We start from the raw sequence: 12,475 nt of genomic DNA, 5'->3' as shown, positions 1-12,475 counted from the left end.
GTTTTACCTCATTAGTCCCCACACGACTTGCACATAACCTCATTCCTGCTATGCCTACAAACATGTATTATCATATTCTCATATTCTCATTTGAACTTGTAAACATTCTATTCATTTTAAGTTCAATTTTATCTTCTCCTCTTGCCTACTAAAATGTAATCACTGATGTCTCTCTCTTTCCTTTTCTTTTCTTTCCTTTCCTTTTCAGGCGAGGCAACCCTTGGTTGACCTCACAGATTGCAAGGACCTTCTCAGCTTGCAATCCCTTATTATTTTTAATTCTTCACGCCTACGGCACCTGGTCTTCCTAGATGGTCTCCCATCCAAGTACTAACCAGGCCCGACCCGGCTTAGCTTCCGAGATCAGACGGGATCGGGCTTGTTCAGGGTGGCACGGCCATAGACCCTATCTTTATTTTTGATCCTCTATTTTGACCATATCTTTATCTCTGTGTTCTAGTTGATCCTTTGCTCACTCATAGATTCTCTGTGTTAATGTGGTTCAACTTCCACCACAGAGATCCTTTTTGCAACGCTTTATATTTAGTTTTATTTTAGAGATGAGTTGTCCTACCTGGATTTATGTCATATATTCATTATTGGATACATTTTAGCACTGTTTTAAGTATACGAATGTTGCTTTACATATTAGTTTGATGTAACAGAGTATGCAAATTGGATGGTTTAAACAACAGAAATTGGTTTTCTCATAATTCTGGAGGCTGAAAGTTCAAGATCAAAGTGTCAGCAGGGTTGATTCCTTCTGAAGGCCCAGGGAAAGGATCTGTTCTAGGATTCTCTCCTTGGTTTGTTGATGGCTCTTTTCTCCCTGTGTCTTCACATTATTTTCCTCTGTACGTGTCTGTATCTAAATTTCCTCTTTTTAAAAGGGCTCTTGGATTAGGGCCCACTCTGATGACTTTAAATTAATCACCTCTTTAAAGACCCTATCACTAAATAAGTTTACATTCGGTGGTACTGAGGGTTAATATTTCAACATATAAATTTGGGGGGAGAGACAGTTCAGTTCACACACCTTCCCTTACATCATGCAGAAAGGTATGGTGCATAATAACATGTATAAGGAGTGTGATATTGAGAGTCAGACTGATTATTTGGATAGCTTGAGAGGTAAAAGCCTCATTGGTTAATTCAAGGTGATAATATTTAGTTAGCATGGTCTAAATCAGTTGAAAACATCATACAGTTTTCTTTTTAATCATTTCCCTCTCTTCTAGTTTTCTCTATTGGCATGTCTTAAAGCTACAGGAAATGCTAGAATAACATCAATTTTACACATTTGTTGTTAAATAAAATGCCTTCTTAAGAGCCACAACAGACCTTTAGCAAATTATTGCTGAGCTGTTGCACCGCAGGCACTGAGAAAAATTTAATCAATTTCTGCTATATTCAATTGAAAAAACTAAAATATCATTCCTGAATAAGATTGCTTGAAAACAGTCCCATCATATTTAGTAGTGTTATTGTTTGGCATCACTTCCTACAGAGAATTGGTTTGGATAGAAATAATCTGAACTGAATTGTGAAGATTTTTCAATGATATTTCTTGTCATCAGTTATTAAATGATCAGCATTAAGCCATGTTGTTTATAAAGTACTAATAGCATTTAAAAATACCCAATACCTTTAAATGACTACCCTCTTTCTGGATAGAAGACAAGGTGGCATGTCATATTTTAACTAAGAGTAAATCATTTTAACAGATTTTTGTAGAATATCTCTAACCAAATGTAAATCGAACACAAAACAGCAGTTTACTTTTGTCATTGAGAAATAAGACAAATGTTCAGCCTTAGTATAAATTTATTATTTTCTCTATTACACGAAACCTCTATCTTATAAAACCTTTCAGAATCATAAAAAAATAGCTAATTGATTCAAAAATTGGCAAAAATCATTGCCAAAAATTTTGTTGAAATTTTAGGTTATACAGGGGAAAAAAAAAGATCTTGTTAGTGAGTTTAATCATAACATGAGCAAATACACCACATTTTAAAAAAAAAAACTGCAATGACAAGCTGGTCTTACGCTGTGAGAATTCTTGGAGGTGTCATGAGTCTTGAGTACGTGGGTTTCTCGTATTGGTGATTGATGAACCTCTAGCATTTACTGTTGTGTGGCTCTGGCTCCCTCACATGCATGCCCTAACCCTAACCTGCCACTCACATGCGTAGTGACCATTTTTTTCATCTCTATCACCTTGTCACCAAACCTCATTTGAGCAATTCCTCCATTGCTAAGTAGCATTTCTACTTGGTGTTATTTTGTTCTTTGAATTTCTTATTTATGCTTATCATGCTGTTTTGGTTCTTACTAATGTTGGAATTGGATGACTGTTCATTACAGTTTATGGCTGTTGTCCTGGTGTAATTTTAATACATACCACTCACACTCAAAACTAATGTAATTTGTGTTTGAAATGAAGTAGTCATTTTAGTAATGGCATATATTTGTTGCAACTTAGACTGGATTTGTGTTTGATACTGTGTACAGTATCGCGCCATGCAAAAAAATAAAAAATACCCACTGAAGTTCATTCATTGAGAAGCAATTGGATAATTTGTGTTTTACAACTCCTTTGTGGATTTTCACGTAGGTATTTTGAGTGTTTTTAAGATATGTGAAGAAATTTAGGGTTTTGCATAGATTGTAAATGTATTATTGCTTTTCCTATTTAAATGAATGGCATAGAGATACCCACTATCTAAAAATTCATTATCCAGTCAATTTTCAGGAACTCGTTAATTCTAATAAATGAGGAATACTTAGACTGCCATTTGATCAGGACGTGACTAATAGATTTGTGAAAGAAACAGTACTCATTAATTCTTATACATTACACTAAATTATTATTGAGTTTGTTTTGTTCATAGAATAAATTCCAATAGGAATAGAAAGTCTCATCCTTCTAACACAGTACCTCTACCTTAATCAACAAATAGAGGTAAAATTTCTGGTTACTCTTCTTAGATGAAATTGAGGGAGGGATTGTGTTTATGTATAATCAAATTAGAACAGTATTTATTTTTATGTGATTAGTGTTACATGCTGTTTTTTAATTACAAAACTCGCAAGGGAAAATTTATTAATCTTGAAAAGAAACGTTCTGTTTTGTTTTCTTAATCTGGCATGGATTAACAAATCTACTTGTATGTCTAACAGAAGGAATGATAGAATTGTTATAAAAATATAATGGATTATCAAGATTAGTATTATTAAAGTACTATCATATGCTGACACAGCTTTCATTTAAGTGCACAAAATAAATGAATTTATCTCTTCTGTTACTAAGATTCAGCTGGGCTTTTATTTGATCATCTCATTGCCTATAATAAACTAGGGTTTATTTAAATAGAATGAGCTAGCTCTTCTCTTTTTAAAGCTGAATTAGGAAGTATTTTAACAGTGAGTAAAATCATGGAGATTGCCTGTAGGATGCACTGTCTTCATTGGTGGAGACAAAACTGATGCCAATTGAGGACATAGATAAGGATGAGATGGATAATTTTGATAGAGTAGCTATACATCTTCCTTTTTCTTTAAAATAGGGATCGGCATTTGCATTATAAAAACATTCACATTCAAAATTGATTCAGACTTCACATAAATGTTGATTTGTTTTTTCAAATTTCATAATTTTTTCTTGAAGAACTAGTGAAGAAGTGTACTCATCACACTAAGCAAAAATAGAGTTGATGCTTTATTAGCGCCAAGCCTCAAGAAATGATGGCCAATTTGAAATCTCATTTATCATTCAACTCTCTATTCAGTGGGTGTGTATATATATATATATGTTATATATATATATACACACACACGTACATACACATACACACACACACATACATATACATATATATACATATATATTATACATATATACGTATAATATATACGTATAATATATACATATATACGTATATATACATATATACTATACGTATCGTGTGTGTATGTATATATGTATAGTATATACATATATATATATATGTAGTAATCATGTATGACGAGCACTTCCTGCCAAGATTTGACTTGTCTCCATAAGAGAATTGATGATCCCTGTCAAAGAAAAAGCAATATACAGCCTAGGCATAACAGAGAATTATCTTTAAAATTTAAAAATCAAATATTCACTATATTGCTAAAAAATAAAGTCTATACCTAGGCTGTATATATTTTTTTCTTTGCAGAGGTCACTGATTCACTTATTGGAATGAGTCAAATTCTGGCAGGAATGCTCTCCAAACATGATTACCAATTGACTAACAGTCACCAGGTAATATCAGTGATTGGATGTTTCAAATTTCCAATGAAATGTTTTGGGCGAATAATTCATCATAGAGTACAAATGCTGATGACAAATCATCTTCTCCTCATGGTTCTAATCACTATTTTTCCTTTAACCCATTGGCCTATTTGGAAAAAAGGCAATCTACAAATAAATAACTGATGTTTTAAAAAAAATAAGAAGGTATTAAATCTATTAATGTGAAGTTATAAAACAAAGAAGAGGAAAAAAATTTTATGGCGTTCTCTATGTACATATTAATTTACTTAATCAGTTATTCTTTTTATTTATTCATCTTTTCTATCAGTGAATATTTGGTGAACCTGATCATGTGCTAGCCGTTGTGCTGTGTATGGAGATATAAATATAACTATGCTCCATGCCTGGTCTTGTAGATTTTCCAGATGTGGGCGTCATAAATAAATAGGTGATTTCAATGAAATAGAGTAAGAGTTGGTTTAGAGGTAAGGTATAGGTTAGGATCTATTTCCCAATTCATTCCAGTTTTGGAAGTGAGGTGCCCATTTTCTCAGTCAGTCACTTCTCAGCTTCTAGAAACCACCCTCGTTCCTTGGCTCATGGCTGTCTTGTCTTCTAAGCCAACAACAAGGTCGAGCCCTTCTCACATGCATATCTCTTGCCTCTTGTTCCGTCAGTGCGTCTCTCTGGCCAACCGTCCTGCCAACCTCCTCCGCGGTTTAGGGCTAGTGTAATCACACTGGGCTCACTTGGGTAACGTGGTATAATCTACCAGTCGTAAAGTCAGCTTATTAGCACCTTTAACCATCTGCAGCTTCAAGGCCCTTAGGCCATGGAGCATCACGTATTCATAGCTTTCAGGGAGAAGGAGGTAGATATCTTTGTAGGACCATTATTCGGCCTGTCACAATATTCCTGTGCATTTTCACTGTATATATTTCTAGGCAGGTGCAGTTATTTACTGATTCTCTAATATCAAAATATCATACATTCTTCTAGAGGTTGACAAAATTTCTTATTTCAAAATAGTCTGTCATAACTTCATTGCAGATTGTTCTCCCTGAATATATTACATGATTCTGTTTCATAGATTACTTTTATTTTGTGTTGAGAATCATTCTTTTGAATTTTACAATTACTTCCCAGAGTTCCTTTTATTTGTAGCTACCTCCAAGTATTATTTATTGGAAACATGGTCCTCAAATTTGGGGTTGTTTTCTTCTTTCATTTCATCTTTTTTTTTTTTTTAGTAATGTTTTGACATTGTGTTGACCCCACTAAACAGAATGAAAACAATACTTTATCGACAAAAATGGGTTTCTCAGTCACATAACTATTTTCTATCTTTCATGTGTGTGTGTTCTAGAAAACTTCCCAAAAGTTGTTCTTACTTGAGGAGGAGACATTTTGTCAGGGTTCAGTCAGCGCAATAACGTAACTAAACTATGTTCTCAGAACCTTAGCCACTTGGAGAAGGAATGGCGTGGTTACATCTGGAGACTTGGAGGACCGAAAGTATGTTATTACAACAGTCCAGCTGAAAAGTAAGAAGGTTCTGGAAATAAAAGCGCAGAGAAATGATGGAATAATATTTTGGAGATTAAAGTAGGATGAGTTAATGATTTCATGCACGATAAATGGGGAAGGAGTGAAAGATGACTCTCAGGTTAGTGCCTGGTTCACTGATGTTCACCTCTCAGAACTGAGGTCAAAGGAAGAGTAGACTTTTTTAAGTCAGTTGAGTTTGGGACATTTTCAGGTTGTGATGCTAATGAGAAACTCAAGCCGTGACATGGATGTGGGAATCATTGTAAATTCATTCCATAAAAGCAATTAAAATTACCCAGGGAGAGAAAGCAGAGAGAAAAGAGAAGCAACGGGGAACCTTACGGGAACACTAATATTAAAGTATGGACAGAAAAAAAGAGAATACAAGAAAGCATATGCAGAAAAAATTCTCAGGATAGCATTTTATAGTAGAGGCAAAAATCAGGAAAACAAATTCAAGTAGACAGGATCTTATATAAAATATTTTAGATAAGTCAAGGAATTTGAAAATCGCAATGTAACTGTGGGAGTTGGTAAAGCTCAGGAACTACTGGATTTTATAAACCTTAGTAGATGGACTCGCAAAGTTTAAGTGACATGCCCAAGGTTACACAGCCAGTAAATCAGGGAATAAACTTTAGCTAAGGTTACTTAACGTTTAAAATATAAACATTATAATAAACAAAAATACTTTTAAAAAGGCTCTAGAAGAAAACTAAAGAAAAAAATATTTTTTTATACAAATTGATAATTCTCACATGTAAAACAATAAAAGCAACCTAAGAGGAAATATTTTAAATGATATATTTACACCTGTAAATTTTAATTTAAAATGTACTAAGCTTCTACCAACTTTTCTTTAAAACACCAAGAATGACTGAGAAACACCAAATCTCACAAGAACACTGAAAACTACAAAACATTACAATAATCTGAAAGGAAGTACAAGGCCTAAGGGGCTGAACTGAGAATCACAATTGGCAACTGACAAGAGCTTTGCCAATTGGAGCAGATGGTATGAATATGATTTGGTTCTGTGCCACAACCTCCCCCTGGTAAGAGACCAGAATTTATGCTAACAGAAGACGAGGAAGCTGCCCTCCTACTGCACGGATATAAGATTTTCAGGGGGTCATAGTTCCTTGTTGCTACCCTGTCACAACTACCTCTCATCAGGCAAAATGTAAGATTTCAAAGGAAAGAATTAGGACGGATACACCAGGATTATAAAGTGTATCCTATGAGGTGTTGCCCCAACATGTTAATTTTAAGGCAAGATCAATAGGTATGTCACTAGGTATTGTACCTGCTGGGGATTAAAGGTTTTTTTCTGAATTCTTTTAGCATGTGACAGAAAAAGATGTCAGTTTTTTTGAAACCACTGTACCTCGAGTCTGGTAGAACAACACTACGTAAATATTTCCTGGCCCAGGAAATGGGACTAGCAGTTCTCTCATCCATCTAATGTGTACAAACCAAGAAGTCCAGGTTTGCTTGCTTGTCCCCTCTCTGCGGAACAGGTTGATGTGTGAGCTTTCTGTTTAGAAAACAAACAGGTGCTGTAAAGTGGCTTATGCTAAAGTGGTCTTCCTTACTCCACTGGCTTGAGCCATGCAGAACTCTGCCAAGTTGCTGCTTGAATATAAAAACATGAAGCGTCAGCCCAGCAGGTCATTTCTGATGCTCTCTGAGTCGTTTGCCCAAATGACAGGAAACACAAGGTAAGCCGTGACTTGTTTTTCCTTAAACACTGAGTCTGCTACACCGTAAGAAAACAAGCACAAATCCACAGGAGACTTACAAGAAAAGTACAGGACAATAAATAAGGGGTAACGTAGCTTTAAGATTCAGAGAAAGATTTTGCCTGCAAAGATTATTCAATCCTCCGAAATCATAAAATCAAATGTCCTCTATGACCATATGGTCCAGAGCTGCCAACCACCCAACACCATTATGGCCTTCCTCCTGATTTTCGCATCATTGAGGCCTCCAAACCCTGAGTTACTCTTCTTTCTTCTTTATCTAACCCCTTTCTTTCTGTGTTCCTTCCTATTTATCATAGATTTCAGGGTCTCTTCTTGACCTTAATCTGTGAATAACCTCCACTCTTCTTTCTCACTGGTTGTAGCCAACTGGAATAACTTCAGAGCTGCATAAACCCAATATCCGAATTCTCTAAGCCCATGCTGTGTCTCCCGAGCCGTGCTAAGATAAAAAAACAAAAAATGTATATAATAGTCTTCTCCCTAAGCTGTTGGACCTTTGTTTATAAATGCATACACACACATAAATAGCATGAAAGTAAATTATATATAGCCTACATCTATAATCATACACATATGTATGTAACCGTATATATATGTGTACATATGTGTGTGTGTGTGTGTGTGTGTATATTTATTTATATATATATATTTATTTATTTATTTTCATATGCTTGCTGCTTGCACACAGTGGAGTGGCTTGGTCATATCTTTTAAACTACCTTCAAACATCCCCATCTCCCCATACCTCTCAGCATGAGACCTTGCTTTACAAAACAAATAGTGCCCATCAGATGAGAATACATTCCAGTTTCTATCAACAAACTTCAAAATCGTCTGTATCGTATCAGAATTTATTTCTTCCCATTTAAGAGGGAAAAGTGTCTTTCCGACCCAAACAGCAACACACAATGGACAAAAAAAAAATGCTTTTTAGAAGTTCTAAAATGTTCAGGGAAGACCCCTCATGTCTCATCTCCTGCCATGACTTTCAAACGTCTCTCTGGAATTCAAATAGTTGAAAATCTGTTTATAATTATATGAATGTGCAACATGACTCTGATTTAGATGTAGCAGTTTGCAGGTGTGTAATATATGGAGTTCAAGAAGTGCAGCTGCTGTAAACATCAAGAGAAATTTTAGTGTGTTTTATTCAGAATTTGAGCAGAAGTGCTTCATCAGTTTGTCCTTTTGAAAATGATATTATATTCTTATAATAAATATGTAGTATGTGAACAAGTTATAAAGGCTACGGAAAAACTAATAAAACCAAGTAAGGAGCGTGAGGCATCCTAGAGAGAGATTTGTAATTTAAATGGGCTGTCAGGGTAAGCGTTAATTGAGAAAGTCTTTTTTGGGCCAGTATTTGAGGAGGTGATAGATGTAGCCATCTATTAGTTAAGGGATGCACGAGAAAGAGTAGCTGCTAATAGGAACCTCAAACATACCCTCAAATGGCTGGGTGATGGAAGCTCTTGTCCCTAGTATAATCAATAGTATAGTCTTGGCATGGAAGTCGTGCATGCCTTACAAAAACTTTACATTTAGATCATTCCTCATAAGAAATGTGATTTCTCTGTAAACACTAAAATGGTTGTCCAAGTAATATGATAAAATACCGCAATGAAAAGGACAATCTAAGTGTCCGTTTAAAGACTCATATATTATGAAGCAGTTATAATTGTTTAATATACATCAAATAAATAATATATAAGTTTGAGTAACTTTCTGTAGTTAAGAGTCAGAAATTCTTGGCTTAATATGAAGAGCAATAATAAAATATCTCCAAATGGGCTTCTAAAATTTAAATGATAAAGTCATCCTTTTATTTTAAATGATTTTAATTATTTATATTTTCTATATTTTTAAAATTAATTTTTTATACATTTTAATTTTAAATTATAAGCATAATATATACATATATATGATATTATTATATAGCATCATCATACTTCAGTTCTTATATATGAGGACTAGGAATATTGGCGACCAAATGTTCACAGACACACTGTTGAAATTGCTATTAACCAATGACATCATTCCTATTGTAACATTTTTATTAAAAAATAAATGGATACCTAATCATACATTTAAATAGCAACATAGTTACAAATTACAGAAGATTGAGACTACAAAATAAATCCTACACTTATAAAGATTGAATTACAGACAAGAATTTTTTCCTTCAAGTTGACTGTGGGTGTACTGAGTGTTGACATAAAGAATGAGAAAAATGCACCCCACTATGAAGCCTTAGAAATAAGGAGTAGGAGGGCCATCTGCTTCGGAGAACATGGCGTTTCACCCATCAGTTAAATATTTGTAAGCAATGTAAAAATTTCTCAAAGGATGTCTATGCTCCTCAGAGTAGATGTAGTTTATAAAATCAAATATAAATATTCATAAATGCAATGTGTGGGTATATATAATATTGAATTTTTCAACTTAAGATTTCAAAGTGGAGCATTGTTGAAAGAATAGCAAAGTTGCACAAGGAAGAAATGTTTGATTGTCTATTATATAATGGCACCAAAGGAGAAGTCACTTTTATCATGGCTGTAGAATTTTTTAGTAAAATAAATAAATAAGCTAGAAGTTCCTGTGAATCTTAGCAGTAATTCAGGGATATGTTTTACAGTTTGCCTACTAATCTTAAGTAAAGATGCATTTTTAAATACAAAAAAGTAGCAAATTTACTTGTAATTGAGAGGAAGCTGATTATTTACTCATTCTCATCAATGTTATTTTCTTTCAGAATGAAAGCACAACTGTCATTTATAGTTAAGTGATCATTCTATAAAAATTGACTGTGGGGCATAAAACCTCTGAATGCAGTCTCAAAATCTTATGCTTTGGCCTGTCCTGTGATAGACCAAAATATGATCAAAACTGATTAAATTATTTGATATTCAAAAAATATTTACCATCACCTAAAACCAGTCTAAATTATTAAGTCATTTACACTACACCCCACTGTATATCATCTGTAAAGTGGAGCATGAATTTTTTGTTTCTAAAGTATTTATATTTTTCTAAAGTATTCCATCATGTTATATTTTACTTGCTAATGTACAATGTACACACAATGTATACATGTGATGCTCTTAAAACATTCTCTTTTTCTTTTTTGCATTACTGCACTATACTTAATAATACTAAAACAGATACGTTCTGTGGTGATGATTTTCTTTTAATATGTTACCACTTTATTTTTGATCATCGGTTTTTAGTCTTTTTTCTTAAAATGTATTTAGGTACTTATTAATTTACTTAATTATTTCATTCACTTAGCAAGTGCACTTCTTTTAGTAAATGCTTTTCTAGATAGAAGAATAATTGATGGCATAGGATCCTGTCCTCGCAAAAAGTTAAGTAGCTTTTGATGGTGAGGGTCTTTGAAAGGACGCTGGAGGCAGCCTCTGAGCAATAGTGTATTTCAAGCTCAGCAGGACTGCTTGGTGAGTTTAGTAAGTCCTCCCTGTCCCCGTCATGTCCCTGTCAACAGTAAGGAGACTGAGACTTCATGTGTTTCCACAGTGGTTCATCTGTTGTGGCTGAAACTCAGTTAAACAATGGTTGACTCAAGCTCTTTGTCTGACTCGCTTCTCAGTTCCTTTTCACTGATTTAACTGGCTATTTTCATTGTGGTTGCAGAATTAGTTGTTTAAGCTGACTAAACCCCTTAAAGGTTTTACTTTTTAATGTGTAAATTTAGTTTTTGTTGTAAATTTTAAAAAAGTAAATAAAAATTTACTTTTTATTTTTTAAAAAATTGTACAAATTTAGATATTGAGAATGACATATTCAGAGTAGTTTCAAAGAAGTTTTTGATGAATTGCAATTACTTTGGATATAGTAACTGAATATCGATCTGTAGAAATTACTTAAAATATGTTTCAGCTCTGATGACATGTTGAGAATATTTTGGAAAAATAAGTTTCCGATAAATTCTAATGATTTTATATGTAACAAATGAATATTTATTTGAGGAAATGGTTTAAAAGTATATATTAAGCTCTCTGTGGCTACAATATATTTGGTTTATGAATAGAACAGTACTCATATAATAATATTTACATGTATGAAGGTTTATGTAAATTATTGAAATTTGTTACTTTAGCTAAATATGGTATAACCTCAAATTGAAACAAAGTATTTGAAAATGGATACAAATAATGAGTTTTTTAATAGACTATTCACAAATAAATATCCTCTCAACTTGTATAAATTTGGTCTAAATATTATAAACTTGATCTAAATATTTATTTGCTTCACAGGAAATCACTCTTTTGGATTGGTTTCACACATCAGTTAAAAATTTTTACACCCTTTCAAATGTATCCTTTTAACAGGAAAACACTCATTATTAGGAGCAAAGAGAGTTTTATGTTTAGATGCTAAAATAAAGTAGCTTCAAAAATTGATAATGCAACGTGTAAAAGGCCATGGCATTTTATTCACGTATATTGTTAAATTTGCTTAATTCTAAAGAACTGATAAAAGTTATCTTGGTTTTATGGATTTTTTTTATATAGTCCACAAATGTATAAATAAAAGGAGGGAAAATCAATAATTTACTAATTTGGCACTACTTCCTTCTGAAACATAGGAAACTTTTAATAATTCAGTAAATTGCCCTGATAATCCACCACATTGTATACAGTCATTTTGCCTTATGAAAAATGGACGGAAGTCCTGGTGGATTTAGAAAGCTTTAAACTAGTTAATTGTTTTGAAAATATACTATTGGAATGTACTGACATAACAGAAAATGAACTCATGTAACACAATAGAGAGACCAGGAGTAAACCCACACATATATACTCAAGTGATCTTTGACAAGGGTGCCAAGGACACATTATGGAGAAAAGATAAT

At 33.4% G+C, this 12,475-nt stretch overlaps 1 non-coding gene across 1 annotated transcript; it reads right to left on the bottom strand.

Moving 5' to 3' along the window:
* Positions 1-286: 286 nt before the first annotated feature.
* Positions 287-405, bottom strand: LOC120590421 (5S ribosomal RNA). The gene has a single exon (XR_005649717.1). It is a non-coding gene; the product is annotated as a 5S ribosomal RNA (ribosomal RNA).
* Positions 406-12,475: the final 12,070 nt, after the last annotated feature.

This window comes from Pteropus medius, unplaced genomic scaffold (genome assembly GCF_902729225.1).
Source record: "Pteropus medius unplaced genomic scaffold, Ma_sr-lr_union100, whole genome shotgun sequence".
Taxonomy (NCBI): Eukaryota; Metazoa; Chordata; class Mammalia; order Chiroptera; family Pteropodidae; genus Pteropus; species Pteropus medius.
This window is presented reverse-complemented; position numbering and strand designations above follow the sequence as displayed.